The 19,923-nt window shown below is 43.6% G+C and overlaps 2 pseudogenes; one reads left to right on the top strand and one right to left on the bottom strand.

Moving 5' to 3' along the window:
- Positions 1-12,996: 12,996 nt before the first annotated feature.
- Positions 12,997-16,417, top strand: LOC103651923 (uncharacterized; annotated as a pseudogene).
- A 48-nt stretch (positions 16,418-16,465) lies between these two features.
- LOC109944999 (uncharacterized) lies at positions 16,466-19,144 on the bottom strand (annotated as a pseudogene).
- Between the last annotated feature and the right edge of the window lie 779 nt (positions 19,145-19,923).

The following is a 19,923-nucleotide window of genomic DNA, read 5'->3' as shown; positions in this document are numbered from 1 at the left end:
CTTTCTCCTTGGCGGAGATGGAAGCCTTATGGCTCGTTAAGTTCTTGACTTCCCTCTTGAAGCCAAGACCATCCTTAATAGAGGGGTGTCTACCAATCGTGTAGGCATCCCTAGCAAATTTTAGTTTATCAAATTCACTCTTGCTAGTCTTAAGTTGGGCATTAAGACTAGCCACTTCATCATTCAAATTAGAAATTGAAACTAGATGTTCACTGCAAGCATCAACAATAAAATCTTTACACCTATTGCAAATTGCGACATGTTCTACACGAGATGTTGATTTATTAGCTATTTCTAACTTAGCATTCAAATCATCATTTATGCTCTTTAAGCTAGAAATAGAGTCATGACATGTAGACAATTCACAAGAAAGCATTTCATTCCTTTTAATTTCTAAAGCAAGGGATTTTTGTGCCTCTACAAACTTATCGTGTTCTTCATACAAAAGATCCTCTTGCTTTTCTAATAACCTATTCTTATCATTCAATGCATCAATTAATTCATTAATCTTATCGACCTTAGTTCTATCTAGGCCCTTGAATAAACATGAATAGTCTATTTCATCATCACTAGATTCTTCATCACTTGAGGAAGCGCAAGTACTAGTATTATGAGTGCTTACCTTCTTTTCCCTTGCCATGAGGCAGGTGTGATGCTCGTTGAGGAAGAGGGCCGACTTGTTGAAGGCGGTGGCAGCGAGTCCTTCGTTGTCGGAGTCGGACGACGAACAATCCGAGTCCCACTCTTTTCCAAGGTGTGCCTCGCCCTTAGCTTTCTTGTAAGCCTTCTTCTTTTCCCTCTTGTTCCCTTGTTCCTGGTCACTATCATTATCAGGACAATTAGCGATAAAATGACCAATCTTACCACATTTGAAGCATGAGCGCTTCCCCTTCGTCTTGGTCTTGTTTGGATGCTCCTTGCGACCCCTTAGCGCCGTCTTGAAACGCTTAATGATGAGGGCCATCTCTTCCTCATTGAGTCCCGCCGCCTCAACTTGTGCCACCTTGCTAGGTAGCACTTCCTTGCTCCTCGTTGCTTTTAGAGCAACGGTTTGAGGCTCGTGGATTGGGTCGTTCAACGCATCGTCAACGTATCTTGCCTCCTTGATCATCATCTGCCCGCTTACAAACTTTCCAAGTATCTCCTCGGGCGTCATCTTGGTGTACCTAGGATTCTCACGAATATTGTTCACAAGATGTGGATCAAGGACAGTAAAAGACCTTAGCATTAGGCGGACGACGTCGTGGTCCGTCCATCGCGTGCTTCCATAGCTCCTTATTTTGTTGACAAGGGTCTTGAGCCGGTTGTACGTTTGGGTTGGCTCCTCGCCCCTGATCATTGTGAATCTCCCAAGTTCACCCTCCACCAACTCCATCTTGGTGAGCATGGTGACGTCGTTCCCCTCATGTGAGATTTTGAGGGTGTCCCAAATTTGCTTGGCGTTATCCAAGCCGCTCACCTTATGGTATTCATCCCTGCACAATGAAGCTAGAAGAACAGTAGTAGCTTGTGCATTTTTATGAATTTGCTCATTAATGAACATGGGACTATCCGTACTATCAAAGTGCATTCCATTTTCTACTATTTCCCATATACTTGGATGGAGAGAGAACAAGTGGCTACGCATTTTGTGACTCCAAAATCCGTAGTCCTCTCCATCAAAGTGGGGGGGTTTACTGAGGGGAATGGAAAGCAAATGAGCATTGGAACTTTGCGGAATACGAGAATAATCAAAGGAAAAGTTTGAATTAACCGTCTTCTTTTTCTCGTAGTCGTTGTCGTCGTCCTTTTGGGAAGAGGAAGATTCGTCGCTGTCGTAGTAGACTATCTCCTTGATGCGCCTTGTTTTCTTCTTCCTCCCGTCTTTTCTTTTGTGGCCCGAGCCTGAGTTAGTAGGCTTGTCATCCTTTGGATCATTGACGAAGGACTCCTTCTCCTTATCATTGACCACCATCCCCTTGCCCTTAGGATCCATCTCTTCGGGCGATTAGTCCCTTTCTTCAAGAGAACGACTCTGATACCAATTGAGAGCACCTAGAGGGGGGTGAATAGGTGATCCTGTAAAACTTAAAACTTAACACCACAAACTTGATTAAGAGTTAGATCAATGAAATCAAGTGAGTAGAGAGGAGAGCTCTTGTGAAGCACAATAGACACAGTAAGGAAAAGCACAAGAGACACGAGGATTTATCTCGTGGTTCGGCCAAGTACAAAACTTGCCTACTCCACGTTGTGGCGTCCCAACGGACGAGAGTTGCACTCAACTCCTCTCAAGTGATCCAATGATCAACTTGAATACCACGGTGTTCTTCTTTACTTTACTCTTTCCCGTTTGCGAGGAATCTCCACAGCTTGGAGTCTCTCGCCCTTACAATAAGAATCACAATGAAGCACTAGAGTAAGGGAGGGAAGCAACACACTCAAATCCACAGCAAATACGCACACACAAGATCAAGACTTGAGCTCAAAAGAGTATCACAAGGTTCTCACTATAATGGAGCTCAAATCACTAAAATGTCGAACAAGTGTGCAAGAATGAAGTGTGAATGATCAACAATGCTCAAAGGTTGCTTGGTGTGCTCCTCCATGCGCCTAGGGGTCCCTTTTATAGCCCCAAGGCAGCTAGGAGCCGTTGAGAGCATTCCAGGAAGGCAATTCTTGCCTTCTGACGCCTAGCGCACCGGACAGTCCGGTGCACCACCGGACACTGTCCGGTGTGGATTTCTTTCCTTCTTTGGCAAAGCTGACCGTTGGCGGTTCAGAGCCGTTGGCGCACCGGACAGTCCGGTGCCCCCTTCTGACCGTTGGCTCTGCCACGCGTCGCGCGCGGATTACGCGGCCAACCGTTGGCCCAGTCGACTGTTGGCTCACCGGACAGTCCGATGCACCACCGGACAGTCCGGTGATTTATAGCCGTACGCCGTTAATCGCTTCCCGAGAGCAGCGAGTTGACAGATGCCAGCCTGGCGCACCGGACACTGTCCGGTGCACCCAGACTGCGCAAAGTCTTGGCTGCCTAGCCAAGTTTTATTCCAAATTGGTCTTTTCCTGTTTCTAGCACTTAGACACAATACATTAGTCCCAAAACAATGTACTAAGTCTTAGAAACATACCTTTACACTTGATTTGCACTTTGCCCACCATTTGGTATAGTTTAACACTTAAGCACTTGTGTTGGACACTAGATCACCAAAATACTTAGAAATGGCCAAGGGCACATTTCCCTTTCAGGAACATACCACAAAAAGTTTGGTTGGGAAAATAAAAAAAATAAAAATGTACTTTGCCGAGTGTCTAGAGATGACACTCGGCAAAGAAGCCTTTGCCGAGTGTCAGCTGGTTGACACTCGGCAAAGTGTTGTGAAATAATCTTTGTCGAGTGTCGCCCGGGGGACACTCGGCAAAGAGGACTTTGCCGAGTGCCGGATCGGGGGCACTCGACAAAGTGTATTTTCAAATTAAAAAAAATCTTTGCCGAGTGCCAGATCACGGGCACTCGGCAAAGAACGCTTACTTACCAACGGTAAACCCTTTCTTCCTCACTCTCTCACTCTCACTCTCACGCGCCGCAGCCGCTGCCCTCACCCGACGCCGCCACGCCCTCACCCACCGCTGCTCCTTCGCCCTCGCCCTCGCCCAGCCGTTCCACGCCCGCGCCTTCGCCTGCCGCCACGCCCACCCTTCGCTGTGCCCACGCCCGCCCACCCGCCGCTGCGCCCCGTCACCGCCGCTCCGCGCCACCGCCGCGCCCCGTCACCGACGCGCCCCCACACCGTCGTCGCTGTCGTCGCCGCGCCCCGGCCTCAACCGCCGTCCCCACTCCTCGCCCTCAACCACCATCGCGCCCGACACCATGTCGCCGCTTGGTAAATCATTCTCTATATATGTGAGCATGTGATTGATAATGTGATGGATAGTTAGAGTTATATTATCTCTAGCCACTAGGTACTTAGAATTTGTATACGATCCCTATGCCATCGATATGATGTCCAATGCATTGTGTGGATTGTGTGGATAACCTTTTTTCTAGTGGATTAATAAAAGAATGCCGAACTCTAAAACATGCATATTCCAAGGATAGAATAGAAGCGGATATATATATATATGAATTATGTCATTGAATTATGCGTGGATGTCTCATGGATTGAATATATATGTGTGATTGCCGACCATCGTGCCTTTGAATTATGCGTGTATGTCAGCTATCGTGTTGATAGTTTTATTTGTAGGATTTCGAAACCTCCCCATGCAGGGGAGGTGCTGCCGAAATTTTCTATTGCTAGGCTTCTGTCAGAGGATGGAGGACCGTGAGTGGATATACATGGGCCGTAGAGGAAGGAACGATGTCACCCCTGAATGGATTAGAAAGATCGATGATTTCGTGGAACGAGCATATGGCGAAGCTGCTAAAGGAGCAAGTCTAGTCCCATGCCCGTGCAGCAAATGTGCCAACCGGAAAAGAAAACCAAAGAAGACCATGGTAGAACATATTTGGAAGAATGGATTTACGCTGGGCTATACTCGGTGGATCTTTCATGGTGAAGCGCATCGTACGAGAGAAGAAGTGCTGAGACAACGTGTCGAGGATTATGACGCAGATGCGGGGGTAGCGGATATGTTGAATGACTATCAGGAGGCACAGTACACAGGAGGATGTATGGATGACGAGCCAGAGCCGACCGCAAAGGCGTTCTACGACATGTTTGACGCGGCACAGAAGCCCCTTACGGCCAGACAAAGGTTTCTCAACTGGATGCCATTAGGCGTGTAATGGCGTTCAAGTCACAGTACAGCATGAGTAGAGACGCATTCGATGGCTTGTTGACGGTTATTGGGAGCCTGCTTCCGGATGATCACGTTCTGCCAAAGAGCATGTACGAGGCACAGTAACTCCTTCGTGCACTCAAGATGACGTATGAGTAGATTCATGCTTGTCCGAATGGCTACGTGCTATTTAGGAAAGAATATGCGGAGGCAAAGTACTGTCCCAACTGTAAATCGTCTAGGTTCATAGTGGTAGACTCTGGTGATGGATAGAAGAGGCAGCTCGACATCCCCTTGACAATCCTATGACACCTTCCGTTCATTCCGAGGATCCAGCGTCTGTACATGACAGAGGAATCCGCGAAACAGATGACATGGCACAAAAATGGAAAACAATACAATCCTGACAAGATGGTGCACGCATCTGATGGTGAAGCATGGAAACACTTTGATGCTATTCACCGTGAGAAAGCCGAAGAGGCTCGTAATGTACGTGTTGTGCTGGCCACAGATTGGTTCAATCCCTATGGAATGAGCGTTGCCCCGTACACATGTTGGCCCATGTTTGTTATCCCAATCAATCTCCCCCCTGGTGTGTGCTTTCAAAGGTAGAATATATTCGTGTCGTTGATAATTCCCGGACACCCGGGGAATAAAATGGGCGTGTACATGGAGCCTTTGATCGATGAATTGGTACGTGCCTGGGAGGAAGGGGTATGGACGTATGACCGAGCTACGAAGACAAACTTCAGAATGCATGTTTGGTACCAGTACTCCATGCATGACTTACCGGTGTATGGGCTATTCTGCGCCTGGTGTGTTCATGGTAAGTTCCCATGCCCAGTTTGCAAGGAAGCTCTCAGGTTCATTTGGTTGAAAAAGGGTGGCAAATATTCGTCCTTCGATAAACATCGACAATTTCTCCCTCCTGACCATCCATTCCGCCTAGACATCAAGAACTTTACGAAAGGTGTCGTAGTGACAGACCGCCCACCTGCAACGATGACTGGTGCCGAAATTCGTCAACAGATAGATGGACTTGTGGCCAATACAGAAGGTGGTTTTGTGGGATATGGTGAGCAGCATATGTGGACACATAAGTCTGGCTTGACTCGGCTCCCCTATTATGACGACCTGCTCCTTCCACACAATATTGATGTGATGCACACTGAAAAGAATGTTGTCGAGGCACTGTGGGCAAAAATTATGGACATTCCTGATAAGTCAAAGGATAACGTAAAGGCAAGAGTGGATCTGGCAGCGTTATGTGATAGACCAAACCAAGAGATGAAGCCACCAAGTGGTGGAAAGACATGGAGAAGGCCTAAGCCCAATTTCGTCCTAAGCAGGGCCCAGAGGAAGTACTTCAGTGGATCAAGATGTTGATGTTTCCTGATGGGTATGCAGCTAACCTGAGTAGGGGGGTGAACTTATCTACTATGCGAGTCTTAGGGATGAAGAGTCATGACTTCCACATATGGATTGAACGGATTCTTCCTGCGATGGTTCGAGGCTATGCCCCTGAGCATGTCTGGCTAGCGCTTTCAGAGTTGAGCTATTTTTTACATCAGCTTTGTGCAAAAGAGTTATCTCGGACCGTGGTTGCAGACTTGGAAAGATTGGCACCTGTGTTACTGTGTAAGCTTGAGAACATATTTCCACCCGGCTTCAATCCAATGCAGCATTTGATTCTTCATCTCCCCTATGAGGCACGAATGGGGGGGCCATGCAGGGACGTTGGTGCTATCCAATCGAGAGATGTCTAAATACTATTCGAAAGAAATGTAGAAATAAATGCAAAATCGAGGCTTCCATTGCAGAGGCATACATTCTAGAGGAGGTGTCAAACTTCACAACAACTTATTATGGTGACAAACTGCCGAGCGTGCATAATCCACCCCCTCGTTACAATGATGGCGACAATGAATCGAACCTTAGCATATTTTGAGGCCAACTCGGAAGCGCAAGTGGCTCGACCACCAAGACCCTAACATATGAAGAGTGGCGGCATATCATGCTATATGTATTGACCAACCTTGAAGAGGTGACGCCATACATGGAACAATTTCTTCATGAATTCTAGCGTCGATCAAGGGACCCCACTCCATAAGAATATGACAGTCTTCTTAGAAAGGGTGCGAGAAATGGGTTGCCCGATTTCATTTCCTGGTTCAAACGTAAGGTACGTGCTTAGTTTGTCAAAGAGATCTGTCTATGAACTCAATTTAGCGTCTTTTAACTTGCGAATACTTGTAGGGCCAAAGAGATCCGTCTATGAGTGCCGAGTTGAGACAAGTAGCCAACGACTTTGCTTATAGGGTCAAGAAATATTCTGGGTATGACGTCAATGGATATCGTTTTCGCACAACAAACTACAACCAAAGTTGGCCCAATCGGAAAACAACGTGTTCTGGAGTCTTTACGCCCGGCCTTGACGATGTCGATTATTTTGGACGAATCGAAGAAATATATGAGCTCAATTTTTATGGTTCCAAACCTCTTACTCTAGTGATATTCAAATGTCATTGGTTTGACCCTCAAGTGACGAGATGGACACATTCTAATCTTGGGATAGTCGAAATTCGACAAGATTCCACCTTACCAGGAGACGATGTCTATATCGTGGCCCAACAGGCCACACAAGTGTATTATCTCCCATATGTGTGCCAAACGAAAGAACATCTTAAGGGTTGGGATGTTGTGTATAAGGTATCGCCGCACGGGAGGTTACCTATTCCTAACGATGAAGATTATAACTTAGACCCGGACACATATGATGGAGAGTTCTTCCAAGAAGATGGGCTAGAAGGGCGATTTGAGATAGACTTAACCGAAGCTATCGGAATGGACGTAGATATTGAAATGGTTGTTGATGAAGAGAATGATGAGGTGAAAATGATAATGACTTAGTAATCCTTGAAGGCAATGACATTAATGACGAACTTGCGCCTTCCGATAGTGTTGACTATGAAATGGTTGATAGTGATGATGTGAGTTATGATCCGGCTAACCCCGACACATATGAAGATTATTTTTAATCGATGTAATGCTATATGACTTTTTATTTCGCACCTGTTTTTAAATACATCTTTTTATATGTGCTTATTTGTTTACTCTTAATTGCAGGTTTTTTGACAAATATGATGGGCGGTTGGCTGAGTAGGAGGAGGGGGAGGAGGAGCAGGACGGCGGACGAGGCAGAGCAGGACGAGACACAGCAGGCGGCGCAGCAGGATGACCTTGTCCAGCAGCAGGCGGCGTAGCAGAACAACAACGACCAGCAGCAGGACGACGACGAAGCTCAGCAGACCGCCTCAGGTTCTGGCGCCTCAGGTTCGAGGAGCATCTACCTGCGAGGTCCCGCGAGTCTCCCTCAGCATCCCATACTTCGGGACAGGCGGCCGCTGATTCGGCCGGATGGGGAGAGGCATGTAACTTTATGTTCTTCATTCTTGTTCGTATTATGTGTTCAAAATCATAATATAAACTAATTATTTTTATTTATCACTTGGACAGGTCTTGGACGGTTGTGGATTATGCTGGGGTCATCGTCGCCTCCCCAATGACATCCTCGACCTGCTTTGCAGGGAACACTTCCCTGGACTGGTTGAGTAGGTCGGAGTGACGGGCTCAGCCTACACCTTCGACCACTACGCCGTCGCCCCCGATGCAGTAGACCGAGACGGCCGGGAATTCAATAACAAGGCGGAGCGGGTGAAGCAAGAGTTGTGGGTAAGTCTTAGTATAATGTAAAATATGTCGCATTCGTTGCAAATTTTTGAAATATAAGTATTGGTTGTGTCAGTTGCCACGAGGTATCGACGACTGGCAGGTATATATATTTCGGTAAGTCTTACGTTGCCAGCGGCATGAATTTTGACAATTGGTTGTGAATGTCGTTTGAATTTTGAGCTCAACAGTGGTGACTTGCGTTATCATTTACATATGTTACTATATATATATAAAAATTACCGCCTCAAATCTATATATAAATCATAAACATATGCTAATAATAAAAGTTTAAATAACCATTAAACATATAGTATATATTTCTACATTGGTATTGGCCACTTCTATTAATATTGATATCTTAAAATCTAAATAAAGTAAAAATACATGTTGTACCATCATGCAAATAATCAAGTACACATTCTTGCACACGATATATATATATATACCTAGAGGAAGTCCAGGTCCGACGATGCAATCCGGTGGAGCAGGACCAGGTTTGGACGTCTATAAAACAAGACCCAGAGTGCTAGGGTTCAGTTTTTCACGCTCCACCCCGATTCATTAGCGACGATGCATGCAACGACGGTGGTTGTCCGAGAGCGTGCGCGGCAGTGGACTCCCAGCCGATGGTTGCGGCTCCCTGACCTCGACGCTTGGTGGCGACGGTTCCTCGATCCGGAGTAGTGGCGGCGGTTCCCAAGTCTGCGACGGTGGCTCCCCAATCCAAAGGGCAAGCGACAGCGGGACCCTTGTGCGGGCAAGCGGCGGCATCCCCGGGGCCCCGAGGCGGCGGCACTTCCAAGGCCGGCGAGCAAGCGGCGCCCCTCGACGTGCGAGTAGCGACGGTGACGCATGAGGCACGAGGTTCGAGCGAGCGGCGTCATGGAAGACGCGAGGAGCGCACAACGATGATCGCGCGTGACATCCTCCGATCCGGCGCAGTTTGGGCGGCCCGAGTGACAACCTACATTTGTGCTTGTGTCATCGACGACGTCCTTCGGCCACTACCTCATCCGATTCGTGTTTTCTTTTCGATTATTGTGTTTTATGCCTACCGTATGTATTATTTACGCTAAAAGATGTACGATTCTATGCTTGAACACGGAGTTCGTATATCAGTTTGTTGCATACATATTTTTTTACATGCATATTAGAAAGACAATTCCTTGATTTATGCTGTTTGTAATTATCATAAAAAAATCAAATCAAATCACTTATGTTCGTAAATACCATATTTTTACGTCTGCCATAAAACCGTCTCTAATTTTTGCTGGCGTTCTTAGTTGAACTAATATATTATGCTACACGGTGTAAGTATTTATGCGACGTTGTATAAGAATTTATGCTCTATATGACTCATGTCATCCAATTTTTTGCGCACATGAATTGGAAAGGAAAATATAATCTAAAATTTGCGCGCATGCAAAGGAAACTCCCACGATTTGCCATAATTTTTGGATCTGTATAAAAATAGAAACCGCATGAATGCGGCTGCCATGTTTTTTCGGATCTGCAATAAATATAGGGTCGTAATAACAACCTACTAGAGCTATCAACCTCTCACATTGGCTCGGTATTTACGCTTATAATTGAGGGATTTTATGCTCAAAACTTAAGGTTTTTACGCTCCAAACTGGAGATACGTCCACCAGTTAACAACATGCCAGATTTTTTACGCAGTGTACAAAATTGCATAAATACTTATACCGTGTAGTATAATTAGTACCAGTATATATCATAAACTAGTTCTAATGTGTTTAGCTGCATGATTGTTGAAGGGATCCTATATTTATGAAGGAAATAAAACATTAAATACGAGTTTTTGTTTCTATGCATGCAATTCATTTCCTTTCATTGCACATTCTTTCCATCATAAATTCGTGTGCATGCAGCTGGTAACAGATTTTTACTCAGTATACTGAATTGCATAATTATCTACACAGTGTAGTATATTTAGTATCAGTATATATCATAAAATGGTCTTTACGAGTCTAGTCGCATGGCTGTTGCAGCGATCCTAAATTTATGGAGGAAATAAAGCATTTTATAATATAAACCGCCACACATATCTTTCCTAAATTTACGCGCATGCAAGCGAACGTGTTTGACTCATGCACGCATTTTGCCATAATTTTTGTATATGTATAAAAATAGAAACTGCATGCATGCGGCTGCCATATTTTTCGGATCTGCCATAAAAGTAGGATCGTAATAACAACCTACTAGAGCTATCAACCTCTCACATTGGCTCGGTATTTACGCTTATAATTGAGGGATTTTATGCTCAAAACTTAAGATTTTTACGCTCCAACCTGGAGATGCGTCCACCGGTGAACAACATGCCAAATTTTTTACGCAGTGTGCCGAATTGCATAAATACCTACACCGTATAGTATAATTAGTATCAGTATATATCATAAACTAGTTCTAATGTGTTTTAGCTGCATGGTTGTTGGAGGGATCCTATATTTATGAAGGAAATAAAAACTTAAATACGATTTTGTTTCTATGCATGCAATTTATTTTCTTTCATTGCACATTCTTTCCATTATAAATTCGTGCGCACGCAGCTGGTAACAAATTTTTACGCAGTATACCGAATTACATAATTATCTACACAGTGTAGCATATTTAGTATCAGTATATATCATAAAATGGCCCTTACGCGTCTAGCTGCATGGCTGTTGCAACGATTCTAAATTTATGAAGGAAATAAAACATTTAAAAATAAAAACCGCAAAACATATCTTTTCTAAATTTACGTGCATGTAAGGGAACGTGTTTAACTCATGCATAAACATTTGATATAAAAGATTGACATACAATATTGATTTTGTAACCATTACTACACATATAATTTCTTGACAAGAAAATTCAGATTTTTTTAAGTAGGGGCTATTATTGCAGCCCATAGGTGGGGTTGTTTCTTCTTCATCGCCTTGGAGATATTCATTTGTAGGAACCATAATTATAGAGCTTAAATACCGCTACACCATCCTAAACCTCACTTCAACATTTAATAGCCATCTTGAGTTAGATGCAAAGTTTAAATGATTGTTTATGCTATTATAGTACTTTAGATTGTGGCTTACGATCTCAGGGTCTTACTTTTAAAAGGACAAAAGGATAGAATAACTGAATAAGCTCAAGAATTTAGTTCCAACTTTACTTGAGGACAAAATAATATGTAGGGATTAGTACGATTAATTTGAAAATCAACATTTAGATGCATGACATCATATCTCTATCTCTACTATATTAAAGCACCAGTTTTATCGGTCATACTACGTCAATATTTTTCAAAAAAACACCGAAATTTATTTAGAATCAACCTGTACTCCTATAATCTCCTCTCTACTACTATAATAGGAGAGTTTTGTGTGTCCTAGTTTTCGTGCGCTGTCCCCCTCCACCGTCGTACGTCGTCGTGCTTCCCCGCATCTCTAAAATGAACTCCCGCACGCCACACGTAGAAACCGCCTCCGCACTCCACACGCCTTCCTCCGCCCGCTGTCGCAACCTCGGAGCGCGTCGTGAGGATAAGTCCCCGCAAACTCTGTGCTGAGCGATGCGAGGATAGGCCCCGTGAACTTCGTGTTGAGTGACCCTCCACTCCTCAACCTCCGATAGTGTGCCTACCACGACCGTTGTCGCTATAAATTTCTGGCTTCTAGTTTCGCGTCAGCGCGGTGAAAATGGTTACCACCACCAGCAGTAGGGCTCAAATATCCGGAGGTGGCAGGCTCTTCAGAGACCTATGTCATCAGTCTGGTGCTAGCGTCCAATTGCTTGCCATGACATGTCGAGGTCGGACGAGGACGCTGAGACATGCTGGTCGGTGGCTACAGCCACGGACCCCCTCGCTGTGGCACCGGCTCCTTGCTTGCTCATTTCTAAATTGATGGAGCGGGGAATTGAGCTATTCGTGTATATGGCGGCGATAGCGGCCATGAGGATGCATGTCATGTATTTATGGAATTGCGGAAACCTTCGTTGAGTCCTAGAGAGCTACTTTTACGATCGTGATCTGAAGAAGGTTCTCAAAGCATGGACATCTCTTAGCTTTGTCGGATGATTCTAATTTACATATGTTTTCATTTCAATATTAATCTTATTCTGTTAACAACATATTTTCTTTAGTAACATCATGTTTAACTTCACAAATATGCTTAGTATTTTTTTACATACATATATTTTTTCAATCAGTAGTTATGCCAAATTTGCAAATTAAGTCATGTTAGAGGAAGATACATCATGAAAAATAGAATAACTAAATTTCCATACACCGTGGCTTTTGGACGATTAACTTCTCTATACTTCACAGCCCGTCGCAGAAGTCTTGCTGGATCGTTGTGGTGTCCATCCTCTTATAGTTGTTGTCATGGGCAAGCTCTAACGAAGGAAACCAAAGTGGAAAATGGGAGAAAACCATATCCAACCTCCCAACATATGCAACTTGTGCACCTGGTCCAGTTTCATACGTCAATGAGAAAGATGTAGATGTACCATGAGAACAAAACAAATGATGTTACTCGTGCTCTTTTATCTGATTCGATTTTATATTATGCGGCATTTGTAGCTCTTTGGCCTTTTGTTTTTTGGCAAAGAGTGTATGAAAAGACCAGCTGGACGGAAGATGGGATCATTCTTTTCTCTGCTAGAATCCATGGGCATTGATATTTAATTGGCAAACACAACTTAAGTTCTCATGGCATGCATATCTCTATCTAAATTTGAGGCAAGCAGAATTGGGTTCAGTAAATACTTGTCCCTCGAATAGCAGAGATAATTTCCATAGGATCACCAGATCTTATTATTATATTCACTACCGCAATTGTAGTTATATTTGTTCCAGCAGACTGCATAAATCTTACTTGCTCTCTTGAAATAATAGGTTCCATAGATAGATTAATTGATCTTCTTGGTGCCTGTGAAGATACTTCAACTCTAGCCAACTTCTCTTTTGTTATGTATATAAGCATGTTAATGGCATAATTGCTGATGAAAATTGGTAAGAACTCCCATTGATCAAATTGCAGATCTCTTGTTTGCAGAAAATGAGCAATGTATAAAAATGTGTTTGCAAGACTTGCATCTTTGATAAAGGTTGGAAAGTTAAAGGTTGTTGAGACTATGATTGAATCAGGAATTGACAAGAAACTTCTTGTGCTTCTAGGCAATGGTTCTGAGATCTCACAGCGCCACACGATTACCATGCTAAAAAGAGACAGTGAACTTGGTGCTCCACTTCAAGAGTGCATGGGGCCTGCAGTGTTGCTTCATTTGCCTTGGCATGCTCGAATCAGTTTGGAAAGATTTGTTTTATTTGACAAAAATGTATTGCAACGACCAAAGCCCCAACAATTATTTGAGGTGATTAGTCATAATATCCTTCAGAGAGACAACAAAAATATCATTGAAACCATCCAATGTTTATTATCTTTTGCTAAAAGGGCAAATGATACAAAAGTGCAATACCTCCTTTTAGGAAGCTTTATATTTGCGCTTTATGTAAAAAATAAGGTGAAATTATGTATAAGTGAGTGTTTCAACCTTGGTTGTTGGCTCCACATTCACACCCACCTAATTAATAGAAAAAATATATTTTGTGCTTTATTAAAACAAAATTTATCCTATATCATATATAGCAATGCACGGGCATAGCCATTTCATGTCAACTAGAAAAGGTAGCGCCCTATCGGGCGCTATACTTGCCGCCTCCCTCTCGTGTTTCAGACAATTCTTAAGCAAACAAAACAAAGTATTTTATCCAATAACAAGGAACCATCACATCTGTATGGAACAAACAAAGTAAGCACAAAACAGCAACATGCACCTCGGTGCAGGTATCTGCTACAAAGGTTGTGGATTCCTAGAATTGAGCTATATTCCCCTAACACAAAAGTAAGGAAATGCAGAACTAAGAAAAATGTGTCTCTTAGAGTGTTGTAGAAGGTGTTTCTGTTTTTGAAGTGCGGTGCTCACTGGTCGTATTCGTGATAAACTGCTCCTGCAACTGAAAATTGTGGGTAAATCCAGACATCCAGTTCAATGGCACGCACATGATCCCATTCAAAACAACAAACCAAAGAGAAACAAAATCAAACAGCTTGAAATAAATTACAGAATATTATGTCATCGTATATGTGCAAATGGCTAATTTGATCAACAAAAATGATACTCGATTTTAAAGATATCTCCCAGCACCTAATCCTCAGGGAGTCGGAGAGAAAGGAGGAGATGAGGGAGTTTTTTTACCAACCTCTAGGAGTTCCAAAAAAACTTACCGCCTCTGGGATATGGTTCCATGAACTTGAGAAGAGCAATAAGCTGTCTAAAAAAATGGCCAACCTTTCTATGAATTGCACATGAGCATTTTTTGGCATGAAGCTCCTGTGACTCACCAGCTCAAGCCAAGCAAAGCTACATAATACAGAAGCAACTCACTATATTGGCACAACATCATACCTTTGCTTAATAATGTATATAGTGCACAAGTAAATTGTCTTCCTAATAAAGCAACGGACTTATGCGTACATGTCTAACAACATCATCATTCCTAGGCAAATATTATATTATGTTTGACTGCATAAGAAACAAGCACCGAGTGTCCCACATACATCAATGTCCTTGACCTTTACATTCTTAGTTTTCAACATGCTTAGATTCTCAATCTCGATCTGACTTGTTATGCCTTTGTGTTTCTAACAATGATAATGAAAGTAGTTTATCATATGATCGAACAACAATGAAGACTATGGAATCTGTATATTTCAAAATGATATAATGTCATACTGGTTTCGTAAAATCTTCTGATTATTCTTCTGGTCCCCCTTTCCCTCTTCTATTGTAGACATCCTTCTCATCATGCTATATTTTGATTACAGAAAACAAGTCAACCACCAAAATAGGCAGGAGGTACAGTTACTAAACAGAGCTCGGTATTGTTGCTGATATGTTAAGCAGATTTGTTGAGCAGAACACTGCCAAACTTAAATAGATGCAAAACCAATGTAGAGGGAAACACACATTTTAACTGTAGACTACAGTGGTGCTTACCGCTTGGAGCCTACACTGAGGGTTCTTACAGTAAAAAAAATATCTAGATGTTATATTAGCAGCATAATATGGAGGATAGCTTCCATCACGACACGATAGGGGCCCTCTGCATAGGAACATAAGAAGCTGATCAAAATGCATCGACAAGGCTTATCTGTAAGTGTAGATAATAGTAACAGGAATAGGACAACAAAGCAATCTAGACACAGGAAAGTGGCCTCATTAACAACTTGGTTCTCGAGTCGAGGGCGAACCTTGTTACGACAATGTTGGCCCCAAAGTGGTTCTGAAATATATTCCATGCTAAAATCAATCCCATCAGCACTGAATACAAACTGTATTTTCTAAAATATATTTTCAGAGAAGAAAGCATGACAATCCACAAGTTGAAACTAATTCGTGTGAAAAGCCAACATAAACATTAGTTTGCAATCAACGTTTAGGAAGCTTTACTTTTTCTCAATATTTTTAATGTTGTAAGGTGATCTTATGACATGGTCAAATAAGAGTGCCCAATAATGACGCCTTAAATGATACTTGATGATGAAAATGGTGGTTGTTCTTTCTTCAATCGGTTCCTTCAATAAAGCAGAAAACAAAATATATAGTCTTCAAAATCAATTCAATATTACATTATATACCCACTAAATACTATAGAATTCATGGTTTTATTCGGTAATGCATGAAATAACTTTCTGACTGGAATAGTCTGAATGCTAACATCCTGGTTTGAGAGAATAAAATATGGTAAACAGAACACATATACTTTAGCTAAAAGTTAAAGGAATATTGCTTCATCTAATGACACATGGTACTCATACAGGATGCAGGTAGGTCATATGCCTTTGTTTCTTACAGTTGAATAAAAAGTGTTCAGGAAAGTCATTAGCAAATCTTAGTAGGGATGATGTTATGCAAACACGAACAAATTACTACTATACCAATTAGCGTTGATACCTTGTTGAGCTTGCTCTACCGTGGCTCTCTGGTCCGCAGCAAGCGGAAGCTCGGGATCCACCCCGAAGTCCTGAACGCTTGGGCGTAGGTGGTCTATGGGCGAAAACACTGCGCGACGGTACGACGAGAACAGCGTGGCCATCTCCATCCTTGGCACGATGTGTGCAGCCTTTTCTGTCGTGTCCCATTGAGCCACCAGTCATGGCAGCATCAAGCACTTAGTCGAGCTCCTTCTGCGCACAAAATCGCTGCCACGCGGCCTGGGTCTGGTGGAGGTGGTAGTCAGCGTTGGTGTTGAATGCCGGGAGATTGACAAGGAAGAAAATGCCATCGCTGGGGTGGGGGCAGGAGGCGTCAGGGTTGCTACACTGGCAGAGCAGCGCCAGCGCGATGCGGCGAGGCTACCTCGTCGACGGCCTCGGTGTGGGCCACCTTCTCGGTGAAGCGGTCCTCGAAGGGGACGAGCTCGCTGGGCTCGAACCACCCGTGCTCTTGTCACCGAAGAAGACGACCAGGACGAACCCGTTGCGGTAGCAGCGGTGTACCTCCTCGACATCGATGAGATAGTGAGCCTGACTTTGTAGATGTGGCCTGGCCACCACGGGTGCGACCGTGCGACCACATCTTGGCCCAGGCCATATTGCCAAAGTGGGGGACGTCGTCAAAATCAATTCAATATTACATTATATACCCACTAAATACTACAGAATTCATGGTTTCATTCGGTAATGCATGAAATAACTTTCTAGCTGGAATAGTCTGAATGCTAACATCCTAGTTTGATAGAACAAAACATGGTAAACAGACCACATATACTTTAGCTAAAAGTTAAAGGAATATTGCTTCATCTAATGACACATGGTACTCATACAGGATGCAGGTAGCTCATATGCCTTTGTTTCTTACAGTTGAATAAAAAGTGTTTAGGAAAGTCATTAGCAAATCTTAGTAGGGATGATGTTATGCAAACATGAACAAATTACTGCTATACCAATTAGTGTTGATACCTTGTTGAGCTCGCTCTGCCGTGGCTCTCTGGTCCGCAGCAAGCGGAAGCTCGGGATCCACCCCGAAGTCCCGAACGCTTGGGCGTAGGTGGTCTATGGGCAAAAACACTGCGCGACGGTAAAAGTTTTGGGGATAAAAGTAGGGTACAAATAGAAAAAAATAAAACAAGGTGCCTTTCTCTTAGTATGCAGAAAATAACAGCTTTGGTGATGGTGAGTGTACCCTAAAGATCACAAAGCGTATCAAACTTTCACTCCTCTTTCTTAATAGCAACAAAGAATTGTTTGATACCCTACAAACATGACACTAAAAAACTTAGTATCCAAAAGGCACCAAAATAGTTCAAAGCATAACTCTCAACGGTATTTTACCTCTAGGGTGAGCTCATCACACTTCACAAGGGTCCTAACTTGTTTAGTCGAGAGCTGGCTGTCAAAGGTCTACCAGTCCTAGACAGTATTGCTTATATAAGTTTGGTACTATGCTTCTAAGTGAAGTGAACATGCAGGTTCACTGCTTAGATCAAATTGTATATCTAATTTTGGAGGAGCATCGTCACTACAACCACATAGATCTGTTGATTAGTCTGTAACTCCCTGTGCAAAAGTAGGTGTGTTGATCTTAACAACTCTGAAACCACACAAAGTGTCGTTGTCTTATAGTAAAAGTGGAATGTGAAATAAAAAAATGGGTCGATCTTAAGAACTCTGAAAAGAGACAACATGGTAAGCAGGTAGCTCAAGACAAAGAATAATATGTTCTAGTATATTCAAGACAAATAATAGTTGGAGTCTTAAATGAAAAGCTAAGGTAAGCTAAAAACAATAAATAAATCGAATGACAGTGCCAATGGAGTCTTAATTCTAACAAAGGGCCAAGCTATTAGCACATTCGTACCTTGTGGGTTAGCAGTTCCCATAGAACAATAGCAAAGCTAAAAAAACATCTGCTCTGCTATCGTAGGGCTTATGTTCTATGACCTGAAATTTCAATAATAACATGGAATATAAGAAAAGGCAAAATATGCATTTTTTCTTCTGAAATACATATTCATGACGGTGCACGTCAGGTGCCATCCAAATCTAAGTTTCAGTTTCTACAGTCATCACTCTAGATTGGTCTTCCACACGTGCAACACCGACTTACGAAACCTTTACAACCTGCAAAATATATTCCAAATACTTTTTAGTGGCGTCGGTCACCACTTCAGTATTTCAGGAAACTTGGTATCATTACAATTTTTATGGCGGTAACCATACACACTCCCTCCTGACACGAAATCTAACCAAGACATTAAAAAAAGGGTACGAGGATTAGACACCGCACAAATTTATTAACATATCTACTGCAAAGATGAATCTCACTGTTGTGTACCTGTTACTATATACAATGTTGTTTGTTTTGTCCATGAACCGATAAACTGCAACAGTTTGTGTGAAGAATGTTGATTTAGATTTAGCTTTTCCAACATGCTTGACATGTTAACACAAAATAAAATCAATGATTGAAGGTGTAAACATACTCATCGGATGGCCCCCGAGCTCACCAGGGCACGGTCAAGCAGGGAGAAAGCGGACGTGTCCAGGTTCAGTTCAGGAGCACACACGCGGGCGCGGGCATCCATTTGGGCGCTACGACGGTGGCAGCCTCCAAGGCAGCGGAGAAGGTGGGGGCAGGGAAGGGGAGGTCGGTGATCTCCTGCACCATGCTTTGGAACTTAGCGGGGCCGGTCGTGATGTAGGTGGTCCGCGGGCACCGAACGAGCGTGGCTTGCGCTTGGTGACATGGCCCCCTCTAGGTCTCGCCAGGGGCCCTGGACATCGACGCAGGAGCTGGTGGCCGCTGTATAGGAGCTCGGAGACAGAGGAGGTCGAGGAGGACGGGGAGGAGTAGGCATGGGCAGGCTCCATGGAGGCGTAGAGGTGAGTACCTCATTCTCAAAGGCAACGCAGAGGTGAGGCAGCCGAGGGACGAGCTGTAGTTGCGCGAGACGGAGGTGATGGTGGCGTCGGCGTCGAGGAAAGGCCGCAGCATGAAGGCGGGGAGCGCGGCGGCTGGCGAAGAAGAGGGGGAGAAGGCGAAGTGGAGGAGCGTTTGGAGGGACCGAGGGAGGTGGATGAGAGCGGACTTCAACCAGATCGACGCACTAAAACGAATGAAAAGTTGGAGTCCGGACACGCCTACGCGTCGTCACGGAGCGCTGCGGTACCCTTGAAACGCAGAGAGAGCTCGAAAGGGGTTGAGGTTTTAAGGAACCAGATGTATAGTTCAACTAAGCGCATTAAAGATACGGAGAGAGGTGCCGTGAAATTAAAAAAACTACGTGTATATGAATGGAAAACATATAGATCACTAGCTAATTGGTAGTTTTATCACAACGACTATATGGAGATAAAAGGTATC

The sequence above is a fragment of the Zea mays genome, chromosome 3, assembly GCF_902167145.1.
Source record: "Zea mays cultivar B73 chromosome 3, Zm-B73-REFERENCE-NAM-5.0, whole genome shotgun sequence".
NCBI classification, from domain to species: Eukaryota; Viridiplantae; Streptophyta; class Magnoliopsida; order Poales; family Poaceae; genus Zea; species Zea mays.
The sequence above is the reverse complement of the archived record's forward strand: the minus strand, read 5'-3'. Positions and strand labels throughout refer to the sequence as shown.